The 24,514-nt window shown below is 38.0% G+C and overlaps 1 pseudogene; it reads right to left on the minus strand.

Annotated features, from left to right (window-relative positions):
• LOC112865774 (lipopolysaccharide-induced tumor necrosis factor-alpha factor homolog pseudogene) lies at positions 1 to 24,225 on the minus strand (annotated as a pseudogene).
• Between the last annotated feature and the right edge of the window lie 289 nt (positions 24,226 to 24,514).

Consider the following 24,514-nt stretch of genomic DNA (forward strand, 5'->3'; position numbering starts at 1 on the left):
AGAAGATATTCAGATGGGGCAACGGTCACAGTTAGATGGGGTGACTTGGGGTCACAGTAGATGGGAAACACTTGAACCAGAACTCAAGGTGAATGGCTTTGCATGTCTTGTGCAGCATTCCAAGCAGCAATCTCTGGGGTTTTGGAGGTGTGCACCTTTGTGATATTTTTCCCCAAAAGAAGACACAAAGGTGAAGCCCCTGGAGAGATGAGACCACCAAGATGGAACCCCCAGCAGGGGTGGGACTGGGTGAGAGTCAGAGAGTACTTCCTACAGTATGAGGCCCCCTGCAGGTCTAGCAGAGTCCTACAAATACTCACAGGTGCCCAGGAGAGCTTTGCAGTTGGGACAGAGGTTGTCCACCTCCTGTAGGGCACCCACACAGAAAGGGAGGATGCCATAGGAGAGCTAGGTGAGGGCACCAGTCTTATAGGGCAGCTGAGCCACAATCATCTTGTTGGAGGAAGGACAGAGAATCTGGACTGGGTGGTGGAGAAAGGAGACCAGCTGCGGTAGACTGTCTGCACAGCAATTTCATTGGCACTTGGAACTGGCACTGGCTGTGTGTAGTACACAGGTGGATTCATACCCTTCCCATTGGGCCCCACACGAGCCTGCTGGCTGGCCCCAGGAGGGGTGCAGTAAGCATGGAAAACTAACTGTTGACTGTCACCATCTCTTCACAGTATGGGAGCACGGTTGACACCAAGAAAGGCCCAGCGGCCTCCTGGTGGGATCCTGGAGAAGGCGTTGTACCCACTGGGCTGCCACTGGAGCCAACAAGCTGATTGTTAAACTCCTATCAAAATGCAAAAGACCTAGAAGGTACCAGGCTAAGTGAAATATGTCAGACTGAGAAAGACAAATCCCACATGGATTTCACTCCTAAGTGGAATCTAAAAACAATAACAACAAATGAATAAACCAAAAGCAGAATCAGACCTATAAGTACAGAGAACAAACTGATGGTTGCAGGAGAGGATGACGGGAGGGCGGATGGGGAAAATTGCTGAAGCAGAGAGGGCGATACAAATTTCCACGAATGGAATGAATACATCAGGGAATAAAGGACACGGCATAAGGAATACAATCAATGATACTCTAATAACAATGTATTGGAACAGATGGCAGCTACACTTGAGGCAAGCATAGACTAATGTATAAACTTGTTAAATCACTATGTTGGACACATGAAACTAATGTAACTTTGTGTCCACTCAAATAAGAAAGAAATCGAGGGACCCAGAAAGTCAAAGACATCTTGAAAAAAAAGAACAAAGTTGTGGAGATCTTCATTGCCTGATTTTGAAATATGCTAAAAAGCTATAATAATTGATTCAGTGTGGTATTGGCATAAGGACAGACATAAGTATTTTCTATCCCATTATTATTTATTACCCTTGTTATCACTGTTATCTCAGTGATATGTTCTATCTCACTGATGTACCAAGATAGATATGTCAATGGGATAGAAATGCAAGTCCAGAAATAGCCTGTTACATTTATGGTCAATTGAGTTTTTAATGTTTGTTTATTTATTTATTTATTTATTTTTAATTTTTTTAATGTTTATTTATTTTTGAGACAGGGAGAAACAGCATGAATGGGGGAGGGTCAGAGAGAGAGAGGGAGACACAGAATCTGAAACAGGCTCCAGGCTCTGAGCTGTCAGCACAGAGCCCCACACAGAGCTCGAACTCACGGACCGCGAGATCATGACCTGCGCCGAAGTCGGACGCTTAACCGACTGAGCCACCCAGGCACCCCAATGTTTATTTATTTTTGAGAGAGAGAATGACAGAGAGTGAGCAGGGGAAGGTAGAGAGAGAAAGATACACAGAATCCAAAGCAGGCTCCAGGCTCTGAGCTGTTAGCACAGACACTGACGCGGGGCTCAAACTCATGAACCGTGAGATCATGACTTGAGCTGAAGTTGGATGCTCAACTGACTGAGCCACCCAGGCTCCCCTATGGTCAATTGATTTTTAACAAAACTACCAACACAATTCAATAAGGAGAGAATGCTCTTTTCACAAATGGCACTGGAACAATGGGATATTATTATGGAATATAATAAATTGGACTTCCACCTATACCATGGACAAAATTTAACTTGCAATGGATCCAACATGATAAATGTATGAGATAAAGCTCTATGAAAAAATATAGGCATACCCCCCATGCCCCAAAATTTAAAATCCGTAAGTTCATAAAGATATATTCCCCCAAGGCAGGGAGGGGACTCACCGGTGACATTTGGTGGATGCCAGAAAAAACAACTTATTTTTCTGAAACTAATAATGAGAAAGAATTAAATAAGTAAAATAAAAAAAAATAGGCATAAATCTTTATAACCTTGTGTTAGACAATGTCTTCCTATGTATGACACCAAAAGGACAAGTAATAAGAGAAAAAAAAATTGGACTTCAAAATGTAAAACTTTGGTGCTGAAACAATGCCATCAAGAAAGTGATATACAATGCACAAAAGGGGAGAAAATATTTTCAAGTTGCATATCTGATAAGGGATTTAGTAAAAGATATGCAAATAACATTTACAAGTCAATAATAAGCACACAAATTACCCTCTTTTAAAAATGAGCAAAAGTTATGAATACACAGTTCACTAGAAGTATGCACAAGTATAAACTCATGAAAACACCTTCAACATTTTTAGTCATCGGGGAAAGGTAAATAAAAAATGCAGTGAGATACCTTTTCACAACCACTAGGATGGTTATAATAAAAAAGAGACAATAAAATGTATAGCGAGGATGTGGAGGCAATGGACCCGTCATACACTGCTGTTGGGAATTTAATGTTGGGCAACAACTACTTTGGAAACCCATTTGGCAGTTCTGCAAAACATAAACATGCAGTTACCATACGACCCAGCAAATCTAGTGCTAAGCATACACCCAAGAGAAATCAAAGCACGTGTCCACATAAAAACTTGTAACTGAATACTACAGCAGTGCATTTATAATAGCAAAAACATGGAAATGGACCAAATGTTCATCAGCTGACAAATGGATACAGAATACATGGCATATCTACCCACACAATGGCACACTATTCTGCAATAAAATGGTATGAAAGTACTGATAACATAATGTGATGAGCCAGGAAGACATTATGCTAAATGAAAGAGACTAGGCACAAAACACCCTATTAGGTGATTTCATTTATGCATAATGTTCAGAAAAGGCAAATTCATAGAAACAGAAAGTAGACTAATGGTTTGCAGGGAGTGGATACAGGGCTTCTTTTAAGAGTGATGAAAATTAGGCAAAAGTACGTTGTGGTAATGGTCTCATTATTTTGTGAATATACTAAAAACCACTATGTATACTTTAAATGGGTGAATGTTATGTAATATGAATTATATCTCAGTTAAGCTGTTTAAAAAAACTGTTGGAATAAGAAAGCTTTAATTAGACAGAATTTTGTAAAAAGTTCACAAATTAAAGGCCATGTTTGCCATCTAGAGAAACTTAGACAATTGTCCTTTATAGAGTCTCTCTCAATCTGTTAAAATAATTAGTCTTATACTCTGTGCAGTCCAATGAATATTTCCATTTAATTTCTTTGTTCTGCAGTCATTTTCCTACTTCTTTTTCTGATCAATGTATCTATTTTTCTTAGGATGTGTTATATCTCTCAAATTGGCCTCATTTGCAAATTTCCCATACTATTTACACCATTCTGAGGGAGAGTCAAACTGCTAATTAAATTGGATCTAATACAAGTCTCATGACACCCACTCAGACAGCCCAACAAGGTACATTTATATTTATCAATTCTTTTTGTTGTTAGCCTTTGATCAATTTGCTCTCTGGCATCTCTCTATGAACATGACTTATTTTTAGGGAATAGGAGGACATAACGTGTCTCTATTGATTCGTACATAAAAAGATAAATCAGCATCTTTTGAACATTTTTAAATTAATTCCTGTGCTATCTCTAGCCCATTCAAATTACATTAGATTCATTGCATTTAGTAGGCAATTCGGATTTTAATATCAATATTTTAGAACTATAGGGTTGTGTAAGGAACTTAAAGTTATAGCTATATGTGGCATTCACGCACCATAATTTCAAATTAGCTTTTGTTGAGGAATGACAATTTATCTTAATCCTTCATTCCCCACCCCTCCTTTTCCCCACCTCAAAGGGAAATAACTTGTTCATGCCTAGGGGAAGAAGAGCATCAGGAAGAATTCCAGTCCCACTCTCCACCCCCATCTTTGACTCGTATCAGACTGATTAAATCAGTAGGTGGTGATAGTAGTGGAAGGATTTGATTAATTAACACTCGAAACCCCAACATATGGTGCTATGAGATAGGAAATTTGGATAAATAGAAACTGGAACTAAATAGGAGTTACAACGAAATGTCAGTCTTATAACCTAAATGCGGGTCTCCTAATAAAGCAACATTGGAGGACACTGGAGTTCCTTCCTCACTGAATTGCTTCAAAGGCAGCACAAGTGTAAAAGTGCAGCTTCCCCACTGATGTCTGTTGTCTAGTGCAAGGTAGATGGGGGGTATAGATGGCCAACCAGGGGAAGCAGGAATAGTGAAAATGAACTTAATCTGTCTGAATGCAAATAGGTCCAAGACAGAAGGAGCAGGATCCAAAAGTCCAATTTCATCCATCAGGAATGTTACTCCTCCTTAGTAGAAGGAGGAATTCAATGAAAGTAGACTGGAAGTGTCTTCCAACACAATTTCCTTCTTAGGAGTGACACAGGAGCTCCCTACTTCCATCTGCTTCTTTGGGAAAAAGGTTAATCAGAAAGCCCTTATCCTTTCCCAATAGCTGAACAGTCTATTGGACAGGCATTGACCAACTATTTGGTCAATGGTATCTACCTCCCATTTCAGTGCCTTAAAAGTCTAAGCAGTTATAAGCCAGTAAAATAAAGAATCTCTTCTCCCTCTCTCTCTCACTCTTTTTCCCTCTCCCCTCCTCACCCTGTGTGTCTCAATTTCTCTCTCTCATCCTTCAAAACCTTTTTGTGGTCCAGTAGTTTTGAAGCTTATCCCTTTATCTGAAATCAAGTTATTATCGCTCTGATCACTCTGTGATGTCCGTGTCATTTTTTTTTAGTTTCTCTCTTTGACACAGTCTCAGCTTCACACTTTTTATCCAAACACCCAGCTAATCCTCACCCTAGGCCAAATCTCTGGAACCTTTTAAGCCCAAATCCATGTCCTGAGATCCAGTTTATCCAGGGAGGAGAATGAGAAAATGTGTTTCATCCAGATTCAAATTCAAGTTGATCTAATGTTTATTTAGCACCTACCATATCACAGGCACTACATTATGCCTTCCTTACTCAGTTCAACAGCCCCATGAAAGGAGACCTTTATCTCAAGAGCACAGATTATATTACGTAATATGGAGTGTTTCTCACGTACGTGATATTCTCATTGTTTTACATGTTTACATGTTTAATCCCTATGGTAAATCCATGAAGTATGTGCTATTTTAATCATTTTAGTGATGGGGAAACTAAGGCACCAAGAGGTTAAGATATATCTCAATATTATAGCTAGTAAGTGACAGAACTGGGATTTTAATCCAGGGAAGTTTATCCAGATGGGAAAGTTATGGTAATGAGAATGGAATAACTTGGCCAATTTCACAGTTAACAAAGGCTGATGCAAGAATTCAAACCCGAGATTTTCACCATGATCTCTTTTGTATTATACCACTTTTTATAATTATATTTTCTGTTTATTGATGCCAATGCCATGTAGGAAATATATAAAAACCTTGCTGAGGTAAAATATAAAGTAAAATCTCACCTATATTCCCTGGGCTATTTATCACTGAGTCTGTTTTCCTCAGTATTTCACTCACGTAATTGCACATTTCATCTTAAAACTACTAGATAATTATCAATTGTTTTGAGCTTATCCTATGCACTATTCAGATCACAGTACCCCACTGTTCAAAATCCATTGGTGGTTCCAAAGTGTTTAGAGAAGAAAGTCCCAGATATTCTGTGTTGCATTCAAGAACCTCCATTAACTAATGCCTAGAATCTTTCTGATAAGAGTTTTACACAACCATCTTATCTCATTTTGAAATGTCTCTCTTCTCTAATCACATGTCCAATGCCAGATTTAGGACTTTCCTTATTCACCATGATTTCTAATAAATAGTTACTTTTCATTTGAAGCTATATGAGAACCTGTATTATATGAAACATCTTAGAGGATACTATATATATCTTCTTCATTTTCATATATCCTGTTGTGGTTATTATAGTGTCTTATATCTGTAGTTGGGTGTGTGTGTGTTTTTATTTTCTTTTATTTTTTTTTATTTTTAAAAAAAAAAATTTTTTTTTTCAACGTTTATTTATTTTTGGGACAGAGAGAGACAGAGCATGAACGGGGGAGGAGCAGAGAGAGAGGGAGACACAGAATCGGAAACAGGCTCCAGGCTCTGAGCCATCAGCCCAGAGCCTGATGCGGGGCTCGAACTCCCGGACCGCGAGATCGTGACCTGGCTGAAGTCGGACGCTTAACCGACTGCGCCACCCAGGCGCCCCTGTGTGTGTTTTTAAAGTAAATGATCACTCATCTATTTAAATTTAATCTAAATGTGTAGTTGGGTATGGACATATAAAAGGTGCTTAATATATATTACCATTCATTGAATTGTAGAGGATGCAAAGATAAACAAATTTCCTTTTCTTAAGGAAGCCACCATTTACTTAGGAATAAGACTACATGAGAAACAAGGAAGACTAAACTACAATGATTAAGTTGCCCATGATTAAGATTTAAAGAAGTGGTACAGACATATTACACAGGGCTCAAAATCATATGAACAGGAAGAGTCAGGGAAATGAAACTTAAAAGTGGAATTTGAGGAAAATCTTAAAAAGTAAGTAAGATACGGAAGAGCAAAGACTAAGACAGATGTGCCAATGTGGCTGGAAAATCCATAGCAATTGCACTGTCAACTCATTTTCAACCAAGGTATGAAGGTTCAACATGACAGTAAAATCAGTATCCTTCCTCGCAGTCACTCTAGTCTGAAACTAGTCCATGATGACCATTAACTTGATGTCCCACTGACTTTTACAAGATGTCAACCACTTCCTCTAATAATTATTTCTTCCTAGTTTCCACACCCTTTTATGAAAAAGTTTGCTTGTGTCCCTTTCTCAAAAGTCAGTTCTCATTACACCTACTGAAAGGTAGTGGAATGTATGATTCCATACCCTGCTATCAACCGATTGGAAGAGGGCTCAAGCCAAATCAGGCCAAACATACTCCCTCTCCCACGGACTCATTAGGACTTTTTTTTTTTTTTTTTTTTTTTTTAAATTTTTTTTTTCAACGTTTTATTTATTTTTGGGACAGAGAGAGACAGAGCATGAACGGGGGAGGGGCAGAGAGAGAGGGAGACACAGAATCGGAAACAGGCTCCAGGCTCTGAGCCATCAGCCCAGAGCCCGACGCGGGGCTCGAACTCACGGACCGCGAACTCACGGACCGCAAGATCGTGACCTGGTTGAAGTCGGACACTCAACCGACTGCGCCACCCAGGCGCCCCTCATTAGGACTTTTGAGCTGGGACTCCATGTAGTGCTGGGTTCCATATAGCAATAGCTACACCATAGAAGAGAAAACCCTCCAGAGACAAAGAAAAGAATGAAACAGACATGTAAAGAGAAACAGAGATGAGAAGCCATGCCATCTCAAAAACACAGGAGAGTAAGCTTTCTTGTATTTGACTCCAGGCATATGGGAGGCCCTTGTATTTCATGTATACATTTTCTTTTGTTCCCCCACCTTTGTAACCAGTCCACCACATCAAAGTCTGTAACCCACTCTTCTTACCATCTTCTCATTATACTTTAACTTTCTTTCTTAGTTTCCTCTCATTTCCCTTTGGCCCTGCTTACATTCCAAGGTCAATCATTAAACAACAATTCCCTTGCTTATTTTCTCACCTGCTTCCCTTTCTCCAACTTTGCCATACCCATTTTGTTGAAACTTTAACCCTTGTTAAATCCAATTTCCCAGCTATTCTACATCTAATACCATGCCGCTAAAAGAAGCTAAACAAAAACTCATAACCATGCTGTCTGAATCTATTTTCACACAGTGACCTCTGACTTCAAGTGGGCCTTTATACTGCCCAACAATCTTGCTGCCTTTCCCTGGATCATGTACTCTTGCAGCCTCAATATGATGATTTCATACTATCTCCTCAAGCCGCCGGTCTTTGTTCTCCTATCCTATCCTCTATCCTCACTCTCATATAATCTTTCTTTCCACAACCTGAAAAATCAGAAACAATTACAAAATAACTTCCACAAACTCCCATCTCCACATCTCACACCTGTGTACATGTTCTTTCTTCCTTTCAACATAGATGATATTTCTGTAATCCTCTGTGTAAGATGCAGATTTCTTTTGTGTAGGATATCCCATACCTTCTCAATAGCTCAAGATCTCATGGCTTGAGTTGATATATATTTATACAGATTTTTATTTACAGATATTCTTCTGCCCTGAATTACAGACTCATTATCTAACTTCTTTACTCAATATCGCTATTCTAATTTTATAAAAAACAGTTTATTTTGATTCCTCTCTTTCTCTTACAGTCCACAGCCATTTTATCAACAATATTTATTAGTTAATAAATAAAAATATAAATAACACTGCACCTCTCCACTTCCCTCTGCTCTGAACTGACATCATCTCTTGCCTAAAATGCTATAATAGCTTCCTAACTTTCTCTGTTTACACCCTTGCTTCTGAAATTTATTCTCAGCAGCTTCAAGAATGATCCTTTTAAAATTTAAGTCAGGTCAGAGGTGCGTGGGTGGCTCAGTCGGTTAAGTGTCTGACTTTGGTTCAGGTCATGATCTTGTGGCTCGTGGGTTCGAGCCCCACGTCAGGCTCTGTGCTGACAGCTCAGAGCCTAGAGCCTGCTTTAGATTCTGTCTCCCTCTCTCTCTGCACCCTCCCCCCCCCCCCCGCTCTCTCTCTCTCTCTCTCATTCAAAATAAATAAATATTAAATAAAATTATAATAAAATAAAATAAAAATAAAATTTAAGTCAGGTTACAACCAGATTTGCCTTAAAATCCCCCAGTAGTTCTCCATTATGTTTATAGTACAAATCCGTGTCTTTCATTGACCTACAAGGTCTTTTGTGACCTAGTCCTTGGTCACTTTTTTCCACCTCATTTCTTACCACTCTCTTTCCTACTTCCTCAAGTCCAGCCACTCTAACCCTCTTACTATTTCTGAATCACATCAGGCATTCACCTGCCCCATGGTCCTAAAATTTCTTTTACTCTCTGCCTAGAGTCTCCTTCCCTTAGATACTATTTCAGTAGTAGATTAGATTCCTATTTTAGTATCAACGTCTTACATTTCAGTATTCTCTCAGTTCCAGGCAAACCAGGAAGGCTGGCTACATTAATACTAGTGACCCTTATTCATTCATCTTCTATTTTCCTTCCTTACTTTACTTTTCCCTATAGTACATTTCACCTCCTTATGTACCAAATATTTAATATACATATTGTGTTTATTTTCTTCTCCCTTCCATTCTTTCACAATAATCTCCATAAGGGTAGGGATTTTAGTCTGCCTTGTTTCCTTTTGTATTCTCTGCCACCTAGGATAGTGCCTATAGTAGGAACCCCTTAATAATTATTAAATGAATAAATCAATAACTGTATAAGAGAAGAAGCATTTCCCATAATTCCCAGTATTTGGCTAAGTTAGATTAGTTGGGTTTCTCTTCCTTACAACCCAATGAACTTTAAAACTCTTCCAACTCATTCTTTGTGACCAGACTCTAAATTGATTTTTGTGTCTGTGCTATTGATCCCAAATTTCTCTGCTTCAAATCTCTGTTCACCTTTGGCTCAGTATATCTCTGACCACTTCTCTATGCAGAGATTTCCCGTCACACAACCAAGAGCTAACAGATCACATGGCAAGGGGTAGATAAATGAGATTTACTGAAATACAGGGGAAAAGAAGCAAAGAGTGGGTGTTCTAGTCTAAGATGGCAATATAGTAGACTCCTGAAATCATCTCCCCCCATGGACACACTGAATCCATATAATATATTCCATATATATGGAATAACTTCCTCTGAAAGAAAACCAAAAAATGACTGAGTGACTCCTATACATCAGGCAAATGAGGAAAAAGCCCAGATCAAAGCTGGTAGGAGAAGATGAGACACAATCTCTCCATAAACCACATGCCTGGCATTGTGATATACATTGGGAGAGAATTCACCACTCCCAGCTTCACCCTGAAGAGTTAAGGGTTTGGGCTCAACATCTAGCACCCCAACTTTTAAGACTTTTACTGGAGGGATGGGCTCTCAAACAACCTAGCTCTGAAAGCCAATAGGACTTGGTTCCTTGAAACCAATTAGACTATAGAAAACAAAAAGAAATGACTCTTAATGGGCTTACAAGGATTCTCCATGGGCTCAGAGCAGAGTTAGTACGTAGAAATGCCCTATTCCCAGTCTTTCCCTTATAGAAGTTTACTCACATACTTTTTATTTTAATGTTTCATCAAAGTACCTTTATTTTTTTTCATATGAAATTTATTGTCAAATTTGTTTCCATACAACACCCATTGCTCATCCCAACAGGTGCCCTCCTCAATACCCATCACCCACCCTCCCCTCCTTCCCTCCCCCCATCAACCCTCAGTTTGTTCTCAGTTTTTAAGAGTCTCTTATGTTTTGGCTCCCTCCCTCTCTAACCTTTTTTTTTTCCTTCCCCTCTCCCATGGTCTTCTGTTAAGTTTCTCAGGATCCACATAAGAGTGAAAACATATGGTATCTGTCTTTCTCTGTATGACTTATTTCACTTAGCATAACAGTCTCCAGTTCCATCCACATTGCTACAAAAGGCCGTATTTCATTCTTTATCATTGCCAAGTAGTATTCCATTGTGTATATAAACCACAACTTCTTTATCCATTCATCAGTTGATGGACATTTAGGCTCTTTCCATAATTTGGCTATTGTTGAAAGTGCTGCTATAAACATTGGGGTACAAGTGCCCCTATGCATCAGCACTCCTGTATCCCTTGGGTAAATTCCTAGCAGTGCTATTGCTGGGTGATCGGGTAGATCTACTTTTAATTTTTTGAGGAACCTCCATACTGTTTTCCAGAGCAGCTACACCAGTTTGCATTCCCACCAACAGTGCAAGAGTGTTCCAATTTCTCCACATCCTCACCAGCATATACTCTCCTGATTTATTCATTTTAGCCACTTTGACTGGCGCGAGATGGTATCTGAGTGTGGTTTTGATTTGTATTTCCCTGATGAGGAGCGACATTGAGCATCTTTTCATGTGCCTGTTGGCCATCAGGATGTCTCCTTTAGAGAAGTGTCTATTCATGTCTTCTGCCCGTTTCTTCACTAGATTATTTGTTTTCTATGAAGCCAGCATTACTTTGATTCCCAAACCATACAGAGACCCAGCAAAAAAAAGAATTACAGGCAAATATCCCTTTTGAATATGAATGCAAAAATCCTCAAGAAGATACTAGCAAATCGAATTCAACAGCATAAAAAAGAATTATTCACCATAATCAATTGGGATTCATTCCTGGGCTACAGCGTTGGCTCAACATTCACAAATCAATCAATTGATACATCATACCAATACATCACATTAATCACATTAATACATCACATTAATAAAAGAAAAGATAAGAACGATATGATCCTGTGAATCGGTGCAGAGAAAGCAATTGACAAAATTCAGCATCCTTTCTTAATAAAAACCCCCAAGAAAGTCGAGATACAAGGAACATATTTAAACATCATAGAAGCCATTTATGAAAAGCCCACAGCTAATATCACCTTCAGTGGGGAAAACTGAGAGCTTTCCCCCTGAGATCAGGAACATGACAGGGAAGTCACTCTCACCGCTGTTGTTTAATATAGTGTTGGAAGTTCTAACATCAGCAATCAGACAAAAAAAAGGAAATCAAAGGCATCAAAATTGGCAAAGATGAAGTCAAGCTTTCGCTTTTGCAGATGACATGACACTATACATGAAAACCCGACAGACTACACCAAAAGACTGCTAGAACTGATATATGAATTCTGCAAAGTCACAGGATACAAAATTAATGTACAGAAATCAGTTGCATTCTTGTATACTAATAATGAAGCAACATAAAGACAAATAAAGAAACTGATCCCATTCATAATTGCACCAAGAAGCATGAAATACCTAGGAATACACCTAACCAAAGATGTAAAATATCTATGCTGAAAACTATAGAAGCTTATGAAGGAAATTGAAAAGATACAAAGAAATGGAAAAACATTGTGTGCTCATGAATTGGAAGAATAAATATTGTTAAAATGTCAATACTACCCAAAGCGACCTACACATTCAATGCAATCCCAATCAAAATTGCACCAGCATTCTTCTCAAAGCTAGAACAAACAATCCTAAAATTTGTATGGAACCACAAAAGACCCCGAATAGCCAAAGTAATATTGAAGAAGAAGACCAAAGCGGGAGGCATCACAATCCCAGACTTTAGCCTCTACTACAAAGCTGTCATCATCAGACAGCATGGTATTGGCACAAAAACAGACACATAGACCAATGGAATAGAATAGAGACTCCAGAATTGGACCCACAAAAGTATGGCCAACTAATCTTTGACAAAGCAGGAAAGAATATCCAATGGAAAAAAGACAGTCTCTTTAACAAATGGTGCTGGGAGAATGGGACAGCAACATGGAGAAGAATGATACTAGACCACTTTCTTACACCATTCACAAAAATAAACTCAAAATGGATGAAGGACCTGAATGTGAGACAGGAAACCATCAAAACCCTAGACAAGAAAGCAGGAAAAAACCTCTCTGACCTCAGCCGCAGCAATTTCTTACTTGACACATCTCCAAAGGCAGGGAATTAAAAGCAAAAATGAACTATTGGGACCTCATGAAGGTAAAAAGCTTCCGAACTGCAAAGGAAACAATCAACAAAACTAAAAGGCAACCAACAGAATGGGAAAAGATATTTGCAAATGACATATCAGACAAAGGGCTAATATCCAAAATCCATAAAGAACTCACCAAGCTCCACACCTGAAATACTCACATACTTTAAAAGCTGTTTGCTGAGGGACCAGCAGCTTCCAATCAATCTGCATCTAAGTACTAACTGACATCCTCCCTTTTGGGACACTGATAGGTTTTGAGTCACCTTCGACTACTGGGAGCCACTAAGAACCAAAAGGTTGCTTGGGTAATCACAATGATTTAAGAGACCACCAAGAGCTAGGGCAAAGCTGAACAATTTTAATGAATTGCATTAAGTGATTTAACTAATAGAAAGTTAAAAGTAATAGTTATAAATATGCTCATCAAAGTCAGGAGAAAAATGTACAAACCATGTGAGAACTTCAACAGAGAAAATAGAAGTACCTAACAGAAATCACAAAACTGAAGAATATAATAACTGAATTGAAAAATTTAATAGAGGGTTCAACATCAGAGTAGATCATGTGGAAGAAAGGATCAGCCAACTCAAACACAGGGCCATGGAAATCATACAGTAGGAAGAGCAGAAAGAAAACAAACATTAAAAACTTACCTAAGAGATTTATGGGACACCATACAGTAGATCAATATTTACATAATAGGAAGTAGAAGAGTGAGAAACATTTTAAAATTGTTTTTTTTTCTCTTTCTGTGAAACATGCTATTGGTATTTTTATAGGGATTGCACTGAATCTATAGATTGCTTTAGGTAGCATGGACATTTTAACAAAATTAATTCTTCCAACCAATCTTTTTTAAAAATTTATTTTATATAATTTATTGTCAAGTTAGCTAACATATAGTATACACAGTGTGCTCTTGGCTTTGGGAGTAGATTCCCGTGATTCATCACTTACAACACTGAGTGCTCATCCCAATAAGTGCTCTCCTCAATGTCCATCAACCATTTTCCCTGCCCCCCCGTTTCCCCCACCCCATCAATCCTGTTTGTTCTCTATATTTAAGAGTCTCTTATGGTTGGCCTCACTCTCTATTTGTAACTATTTTTTTTCCTTCCCTTCCCCCATGGTCTTCTGTTAAGTTTCTCAAATTCCACATATGAGTGAAAACATATGATATCTGTCTTTCTCTGACTGACTTATTTCACTTAGTATAATATCTTTTAATTCCATCCACATTATTGCAAATGGCAAGATTTCATTCTTTTTCATTGCTGAGTAGTATTCCATTGTGTATATATACCGCCTCTTTTTTTTTTTTCTTTTTACATTTATTCATTTTTGAGAGACAGAGACAGAGCACAAGCTGGGGAGGGCCAGAGAGAGGGAGACACAGAATCTGAAGCAGGCTCCAGGCTCCAAGATGTAAGTACAGAGACTGACATGGGGCTTGAACTCACAAACCACGAGGTCATGACCTGAGCTGAAGTGGACGCTTAACCAACTGAGCCACCCAGGCACCCCAATATATCACATCTTCTTTATACATTCATCAGTTGATGGATATTTGGGATCTTTCCATAATTTGGCTATTGTTAATACCACTGCTATAAACAAATTCAGTCCCTCCTCTCTTTTTTCCCCTTAGTTTATCTATCTATATATCTATCTATCTATCTATCTATCTATCTATCTATCTATCTATCTTAAGAGAGAGAAAGAGCAGAGGAAGGGCAGCGGGAAAAAGATAAGTTCAAGCAGGCTCCATACCCAGCACAGAGCCAGACACAGGGCTTAATCTCCCAACTGTGAGATCATGACCTGAGCCAAAATCAAGAAACTGATGCTTAACCAACTGAGCCACCCAGGCACCCCCCTCCATTTTTTTAAAGATGTAGTTGAAATATAACATTGTATTAGTTTTCAGTGTACAACCTAATAATTTTATATATGTATGTGTTGCATAATGACAACCACAGTAAGTTGGGGTACATATGCCCCTATCTTGAGAAAGTTTAACAAAGCTGAAGACATCATACTTTCTGATTTCAAACTATATTACAAAGCTATAGTAATCAAAATATTATGGTATTGTCATAAAAACAGAACATAGATCAATAGAACAGAAAAGAGAAACCAGACATACACCCATGTATATTTGATCAATTAATTTATGATAAGGGAGTCAATTATATACAATGGAGAAATGATATTCTCTTCAACAAATCATGTTAGGAAAACTGAATAGCTACATGCAAAACAATGAAACTGGACCCATATCTGATACTATACACAAAAATCAAATCAAAATTGATTAAAGACTTGAACATAACACCTGAAACCTTAAAATTCCTAGAAGAAAATATAAAGGGTAAGCACCTTTGCCTTGGTCTTGGCAATGATTTTTTGTATCTAATACCTAAAACAAAGGCAAAAAAAAAAATAATAAGTGGGGCTACAATAAAACAATTGTTAAGGCAGCTCTGGAAAACTAATACAGGGACTTAATTAGGAACAGTGACCTGGAAAAGACTTAGGGTATACAGTTTCTAATGACATAAAAATCCAAAGGTCAAATCCCATAGTGACATTTCACACTTTGATACACAGGGTCCCAACCAGTCTGTGCTGAATGTATATACTCAAAGCTAAGTTTGGCTAGTAGGACAAGAGATATGACATCTGAAGAAGTGGCTCAAATCCTGGTTCTGTTTTCTCACCTTATGACCTCTTTCAGAGCCAGTAATCTATACCGAACATCATTTTTTTTGTTGTTGATTAAATATGAATAGTGAGGTAACACTACCAATTTTCAGGATTGTTGAGAATATCAAATGTGGTACTTAATAAAAATAACTTTAGCACTATGATTAATAATGACAATAATAATAACATTTTATAATTTTTATAAATATTAATTATAAGTTTATTAATGTTATTTTTATTATTGATTTAAATGTCATTTAAAATGAATTTCTATGGCAATGTTTGATTAATAACAACACTGATGTCTTAATGAATAATTTGTTTTGTTTGGAAGCATTTAAATTAGTTGTATTCAGGTATTATGTCTAGCTCCCTACTCAATTAATAACAGGAGAGTGATTTAGATATATTATTTATATACCTAGGAAATTAACTCACCTGCAAATGTGTGGCAATCTGAATTTTGGGGGTGGAAAATCAATATAACAGAGTTCTAATAGTCATACCTACCCTGTTCAGTTTTAATTTGATGAAGGCCAATAATTCAAAAGTTGTGGGTTTAAACTTCTTTAATGGGCTTATACATTCCGCCTTCCCCTAAGGTTTATACCATGTCCAGCTGCTATTGTATTCACTCCACAGATACAGAAACCCAGAAGACTAAAGAAGAAAAGGATTTAGTCATTTGTGGACCATTGTCCCACTGCTAGACCCTAAATCCCAGTTTTCTTCCTTTATGAGTAAAATAATTCTAAAAATTATCTGATGTGGATTTTTTTTCAAACTGTCTCTGTCTTTTTTCCTTGGATATTTTATTACATCATTTCCTTTCTTTTTATCTCATCTTTCTTGTATTACCCTGATAGATTCCAATATCTGCTCCTATTACTATACTTATACTAACATGAGAAGGAGAGAGCTTTAGTAATACACAAAGAAATGGGAATGCAGAGTGTGGAAGGAAGAGAAATGTGCCAGATTTCAAGTTATGTTCATGCATTGTATCATCATACTTCCAAAAGAACCACTGAGTAGGTCTCTCTTACCCCTACTTGTCCCCTGCCACCCAGAAAGTAAGGTTCAAAGAAGTGAAAACGTACTTCCATCTCTGATGGAACAGAGATTTCAGTCAGGTCAAGGTGATTCCTAAATCTGTATCCTATTTATTACATCAAGCTGTCCCTCAAGTAAAATGTTACTATGTTGCATCCACCCTAGTTTCCTGTGAGCTTCCTTTGGCAGTATAGAAACTCCTCACTAAACCCTTAATTCTTTCCAACTCAACATTCTCTCAGAAGAGATTAGTTATTCTGGAATCCTTGGTGCTCCCTTCTCTCTAATCTCCCCTGCTGAGGTCTCTGAAGTTAGTCTCACACATCTCTATGTTTCAACCCCGTAAACCTCTTATCTCTTTTGATCTGTAGCATCAGATCCTCAGGGCAAGCTTTGAGGATCCATTCCTGTATTCCCCACACACTATAAAATAATCATTTATACTGGTTTCTTTCTTCTCTTCTTAAATTTAACCAACCCTTTGCTCTTAATTAAAAAATATATATCGGGCACCTTGGGTTACCTAATCATCTGTTATCTCTACATTCCAGTCAATCCTGGAAGCAAAATCATCAATATTCACCTGAGCCAAATACATCACTAGTATATAAAATACGAGGCTCTATGTTTAATTTTTTCCCTTTTCATGCATGGGATTCCATCATTGCAAATGTATTTTAAGTTGCTTTATATCTCTTTACCTTAAATGCATCATCCTATTATCTCCTGCTTCACTCATACCCGACAGAGGTTTTTGTTTTATTTTGTTTTTAAACTGCAAAATGGCAAAAAACAATCTTCTAAATAACGATGATGTTTTGATTCTAGAGAGAAATCCACTAAGTGAATTCAAGGTCCAAAGGTATGTCAAGCAACCTTTTGACCTTGAGTAACTCAGTCTAGTGTGGAAGACAAATTATTATAGTACAATTCAGGGAGAGAGGAGAATAGCTATCATAGACAATTTGCCATCAGAGCACACTGGGGGAGTAAATAACTTGTCCAGATCACTCTTAAGAGACTTCATAGAAATGGTGCTTTAGTATCATCATAAAAGATAAATAAGAAGCAGAAAGGGAATCAGAAAGTAAGTCATAAAAAGCTGACTTAGCTCAAATTCACTTGGCCTCAGGCACAAGAGGTCTGTTGGATGAGGAAAAGTACAAGGTTTAAATTCAGTAAACCTGAGGTAGAATTCCAACTCATTAATTTCTGTGTGACCTGTGAGAACTTTGACAAATTACTTAATGTCTAAGCCATGATTTCCTTCTTTTTAAGAGAAAATCCTTTATAGTTTATTGAGTCGGTTTGAAGATTAATCAGGGAAATATATATTAAATTTTCAACATACACTGATGTTCACTCAAAGTTGGGCTCTTCCCCTAAAACCAAATGCAATGAACAGCTTCTTTGAAGTAAAAGGAAAGACACCAGACATAAGAAATCACTCAGTTTATTTTTGTGAATGGTGTAAGAAAGTGGTCTAGTATCATTCTTCTCCATGTTGCTGTCCCGTTCTCCCAGCACCATTTGTTAAAAAGACTGCCTTTTTTCCATTGGATATTCTTTCCTGCTTTGTCAAAGATTAGTTGGCCATACTTTTGTGGGCCCAATTCTGGAGTCTCTATTCTATTCCATTGGTCTATGTGTCTGTTTTTGTGCCAATACCATGATGTCTTGATGATTACAGCTTTGTAGTAGAGGCTAAAGTCTGGGATTGTGATGCCTCCCGCTTTGGTCTTCTTCTTCTTCAAAATTACTTTGGCTTTTCGGGGTCTTTTGTGGTTCCATACAAATTTTAGGATTGTTTGTTCTAGCTTTGAGAAGAATGCTGGTGCAATTTTGATTGGGATTGCATTGAATGTGTAGGTCGCTTTGGGTAGTATTGACATTTTAACAATATTTATTCTTCCAATTCATGAGCACACAATGTTTTTCCATTTCTTTGTATCTTTTCAATTTCCTTCATAAGCTTTCTATAGTTTTCAGCATACAGATCTTTTACATCTTTGGTTAGGTTTATTCCTAGGTATTTTATGACCCTTGGTGAAATTATGAATGGGATCAGTTTTTTTATTTGTCTTTCTGTTGTTTCATTATTAGTGTATAAGACATATAGATGGCCAACAGGCACAGGAAAAGATGCTCAACGTCACTCCTCATCAGGGAAATACAAATCAAAACCACACTGAGATACCACCTCATGCCAGTCAGAGTGGCTAAAATGAATAAATCAGGAGACTATAGATGCTGGTGAGGATGTGGAGAAATTGGAACACTCTTGCACGGTTGGTGGGAATGCCACCTGGTGTAGCTGCTCTGGAAAACAGTGTGGAGGTTCCTCAAAAAATTAAAAGTAGATCTACCCTATGACCCAGCGATAGCACTGCTAGGAATTTACCCAAGGGATACAGGGGTGCTGATGCATAGGGGCACTTGTACCCCAATGTTTATAGCAGCACTTTCAACAATAGCCAAATTATGGAAAGAGCCTAAATGTCCATCAACTGATGAATGGATAAAGAAGTTGTGGTTTATATACACAATGGAATACTACTTGGCAATGAGAAAGAATGAAATATGGCCTTTTGTAGCAATGTGGATGGAACTGGAGAATGTTATGCTAAGTGAAGTAAGTCCTAGAGAGAAAGACAGATACCATATGTTTTCACTCTTATGTGGATCCTGAGAAACTTAACAGAAGACCATGGGAGAGGGGAAGGAAAAAAAAAAAAGGTTAGAGAGGGAGGGAGCCAAAACATAAGAGACTCTTAAAAACTGAGAACAAACTGAGGGTTGATGGGGGGGTGGGAGGGAGAGGAGGGTGGGTCATGGGTATTGAGGAGGGCACCTGTTGGGATGAGCAATGGGTGTTGTATGGAAACCAATTTGACAATAAATTTCATATTAAAAAAAAAAAGAAATCACTCAGTTCTGAGTGTTCTGTGGACTTAGAGTGCAGTGCGATAAGCAGAACAAGAGTTTGGCTACTCATTACATGGACCAAGATTGGGAATCTGGACTCCTTCACTTTTTAGCAGAGTGACTCTGGGAAAGTTGTTCATCCTCTGTAAACCCTTAATTTCTTATCTGTAAAGTGGGAACCACAACGTAATTGTCATCAGTATTATTGAGATAATACATACATGTAAAAGTCAAACACAAAGAGTCCTTCCCTTCTATTTGCAACATTCTTTCTCTTTTCACCACTTCACTTCATTTTCTTTTTTGTGTGGTTGTAGAAATCAACCCCACTTTATACAGTATTCCCTGGTGCATTTAAATAAATTCCAAGTAAATGTTTGTTTGGCCCAATGCCTTTTAGCTTTCACCTGCTCACCATTTATGTTTGATCCTTCTGTCCATTTGAGTTAACAACCGATTTATTACATGTGCTACCACTGGATTTAGATGTGTTCAGAAGGTCAAGGACTTTGTATGCATTTGTTAGGTTCTAATAAATCAATATGCTCTCTCAGTATCCCAAATAGAAAGACTATACTTGTTGGTTTGCTTGTATTTTGGGGACAAAATGAAAATATAATCAGATGTAGTTTTTCCGTAAATTTACTCCCAGATTTCATCAATTGTTGCTTGCTCAAAGTTTGCTTGCTTGCCTAAATTTGTTCAAAGTAGTTCTGAAGGGGGAAAATCATATTCCACTAATTTATTATTTAAATAGTGAATTTGAGTCAAATTCTCCAATTATAATATGGGAATAATAATAGCATGAGGTCCTCAAAAGCAAGGGCTGTGACATATATATTTATGTTGCATAACCCAGCAGATAATGAACATAGGTAGCACAAAAGGTAGACAAAGAGGTAAAATAATATATGTTGAATTAATTATATAAATCTTGGGATTGTCCTGAAGAGTGACTAACCAAAATAATTCTATCCAACATTAATTAAAAGTATATAAAATGTTAGACACTATGCCAAGTAAATGCGTATATGGTTCTACTAGTTTTAAGTTGTCTAGTGACATTTTAAGGTCATATTGTAAGTGCCAGAGAAAACATCTAAACCAAAACTGGCAGGAAAGAAATTGTGGTCAAATTTTGACCATAATGCCAAATGCAAAATGGAATAATAGAATTAAATTATTAATGCTCCATACCAGACTTCTCCCTTGATTTTCAAATTCACATATTTAATTATCTATACATTATTGCCACTTGCATATCTAAAAAATCTCAAAATAATATATCCCAAAATGAACATTTGCTATTCCCCATATCCATACCTGTTCCTTCTTTGGTACATGGCACTCCATTCCCCAACTTGTGCAGGCACAAAATGCAGATTTGTCACTTTCCTCTCTCATTCCATATCCAAAGTATCAGTAACTCCAAACTGTTGCATCTTCAAAATATTTCCTAATTTTAACCACTCCATCATCCCAGTCCAAGCTATCTGCATGTAATCTACTGCCAAAACCTTCTAATTGGTCTCCTTGCTTCTGCCCTTGTCCCATTATCCTATCAAATTAGAAACTAACACTGCCACTGATTCCATACTAAAGAAATAACATGAAACAATAAAAAGGAATAAAAAAAGATCTCTGTACTAGAAAGTAATCTTTAAGATGTAGTGTTCAGTTAGAAAAGCAAAGTACAGAAATATATATATATATATATATATATATATATATATACACACACACACACATATATATGTAATGAAAGAGGATGTCATGAATATGTGTTTGTGTGTGTTTCCTTATATTTATAAGAAACAGTGGAAATATAAACAAACAAAAATGTTACCTAAAGGAAGCAGAATTATTAGCGGTGAAAACAAAATTCCTCTAAACATAACTTGTTATATAGTTTTGAATTTGGAATAATCTAAATATAGCACAATTTCAAAGGTAAAATTAAACAGAGAGGTAAAAAAGCAATCCCTAGGGGCACCTGTGTGGCTCAGTCAGTTAAGCATCCGACTTCAGCTCAGGTCACAATCTCATGATTTGTGTGTTCAAGCCCCACATCGGGCTCTGTGCTGATGCTCAGATCCTGGAGCCTGCTTCATATTCTGTGTCTCCCTCTCCCTCTGCCTATCCCCCACTCACACTCTGTCTCTTTCTCTCAAAAATAAACAAACATAAATAAAAGCAATCCCTAAAAGTGAAAGCACAAAGAAATTAATGAGCCTAATTATTATCAAGAAGGTGAAATATTCTACATAAAAAATATTTTTGAGTGACTTCAAAACACAATATTTTGACTATACTGGCAAAATGGAATACAGTCAAAGAACAAGCAGAACTGGGAAGAAATCTTAAGCTTCACGAGTAGTCTTTTAAGTGATAATATTAGTATTGTTATTTTGCAACTATTTTAAACATTGTAGGATAAAGAAAATTAAACCATTATTTAATATCGTTTGAAATCAGTATTTCTTAGTTAAAAGGAAAGAGTTACGTGAATAAAATACATAAAATTAAACTATTTGTATTTCATTTAGATATACCAGCATGAATTCTGTTTTCTTTTTCTCAAAATACTTTCCCCCTATTTCTAGCTATTCAAGAAACAATAATGAACTCATAGCAATGAACAAATATATCTGTTGCTCTGATAGTGGTCTCCGTCATTCCTCACTAAAAGGAACTCATTTTGTTGGGAGGACTGACTAACCAGGATGGGGCAGGAAATGTAGAAGATGAGAAGAAGCATATTATTGTTCCAGAAAGCAAACAAGTTTTCAAAGAAGAACAAGTTGTGTCAAAAAGACAAGAGTATAGGGACTCCTGGGTGGCTCAGTCAGTTGAGCGTCTGGCTCTTGATTTCGGCTCAGGTCATAATCTCAGGGTCATGACATCAAGCCCTGCGTCAAGCTCTGCACTGAACATGGAGCCTGCTTCAGATTCTCTCTTTCCTTCTGCCCCTCACCCCTACTTACATACTCTATCTCTCTTTAAAAAACATTTTTTAAATGACAAGAGTATAGATTCTAGATAAAATTATTCTCATTGGACAAAATTGAGAAAATTTGAGCATCAAAACCAAAAATTATTTCAATAGATTGAAGCATATTGAATATATAAAATCCATATACTATCCATAATCTATTTTTTAATGTAAAAAACATTTTTTTAATGTTTCATTACTTTTGAGAGAGAGAGAGAGATAGAGCACAGGTGGGGAAGGAGGAGAAAGAGAGAGAGACACAGAATCCAAATCAGGCTCCAGGCTCCGAGCTATCAGCACAGAGCCCGACACAAGGCCAACCCACAAACTGTGAGACCATGACCTGAACCAAAGTCTGCTGCTCAACCTCCCGAGCCACCCAGGTACCCCTATCCATAATCTATTTTTAATCCATATATATATATATATATATATATATATATATGTGTGTGTGTGTGTGTGTGTACATACACACACACACGCACACACACACACACACACACATATATATAAAATACATATAGGCTTGCCCTTGAAATATAGGCAGGTCAACACTAAACCATCTTGCACACCTAGAAATCTGATTTGAGGATTGACACAACAATCTGTACAATCTGAATCACAGAAGTCAGCAGGTACGCAGTGTGGAGAGGCGCACTGGGGGAGAGAGAAGCTGTGGAGTGCAGGGAACAGTGTTTGCTTGTAGAGAGAAGACGGAAACAGGGGGAGAGTATGGGAAAAGCACCCCACCCCCCAAAAAAACAGCCAGAGAGAATGTGGAAAAGTGGAAGTAGCTGCAGGGACTGAACAAAAAAGGGAGAAAGGAGAAAGGAAAGGGTTTAAATTCCATTAAGACTCTATAAACAGGGGAAGTGCAGAGTCTGAAACTCCACAGCTCGATACCTGGCGGTGCTCTGATGACAAGGACGAATCCCCAGGAACAGAGTGGGGTTTGGGAGGTCCTTAGGGCACATGGGGAGAAGTGGTTCTACTGCTGGAAGGACATTTGGTAGAGGCTTTGCAGTCACCCAACAGGCAAAGGCCCCAGTGGACCCCAGAGACAACCACATTCTCTGGTGCTGGAACAAGGACATTAAGGGTAAAGCCTGGTGCCAGATGTGTGTTGTGATATTCCATAAACCCTGAAATGCTGCTGCTACACAATTGCGTGAACTTTTTCCGGGGTGGGCTGGCATCCAGCTGCAGTTTCTGGGCATCAGCAGCAGCATAGTCCTGCGAATGTTCCTGGGAGTGGGCGAGCACCCTGCCATTGCTCACTGAGACCCTCCCCTAGAAGGTCTCAGTGAGTCAAAGCCACAGTCCCTCAGAAGTGAGGGGCTGGGAAACAAAGTCCAGTTTGAGATAAAACTCAGGAGGGAGGTACCACCTGACAGCCTAATGGCTTAGTCACAGACAGTGTAGAAGCAGGGAGCAGACAGAAGCTGGAGACAAAGGAGGGATATTTGATTGCCAGTCGTGAAGAACAGAGTTCCCGATACTAGAGGAACTAGTAGCTGGATGACGCCAGCTGGGTAGCTGGGTGACGCCATTTTCACCCCTCCAATGTATGCCCATACATGCCTACATGCACCACAGGAATCCACCCCAGTAAGCTAAGCAGTGCCATCTAGTGGAGAAGGGAGCAGTTACACTAAACTCCACCCAACTGGGCCAACAGCGCTCTTGACAAACACAAGTCATTCCACCTGCTTAGTTTACAGACTATAAAGTGCTTCATAGATTGACTTCTACAGGAACTCAGATGTAATTTCAATGGTACTTCATTCTGTTTGCTGGTCCTTTTCAATTTTTTTTCTTTTTCTTTTCTGTTCCTATTCT

Source organism: Puma concolor, chromosome D1 (genome assembly GCF_028749965.1).
Source record: "Puma concolor isolate L17-30 chromosome D1, mPumCon1.1.hap2, whole genome shotgun sequence".
NCBI lineage: Eukaryota > Metazoa > Chordata > Mammalia > Carnivora > Felidae > Puma > Puma concolor.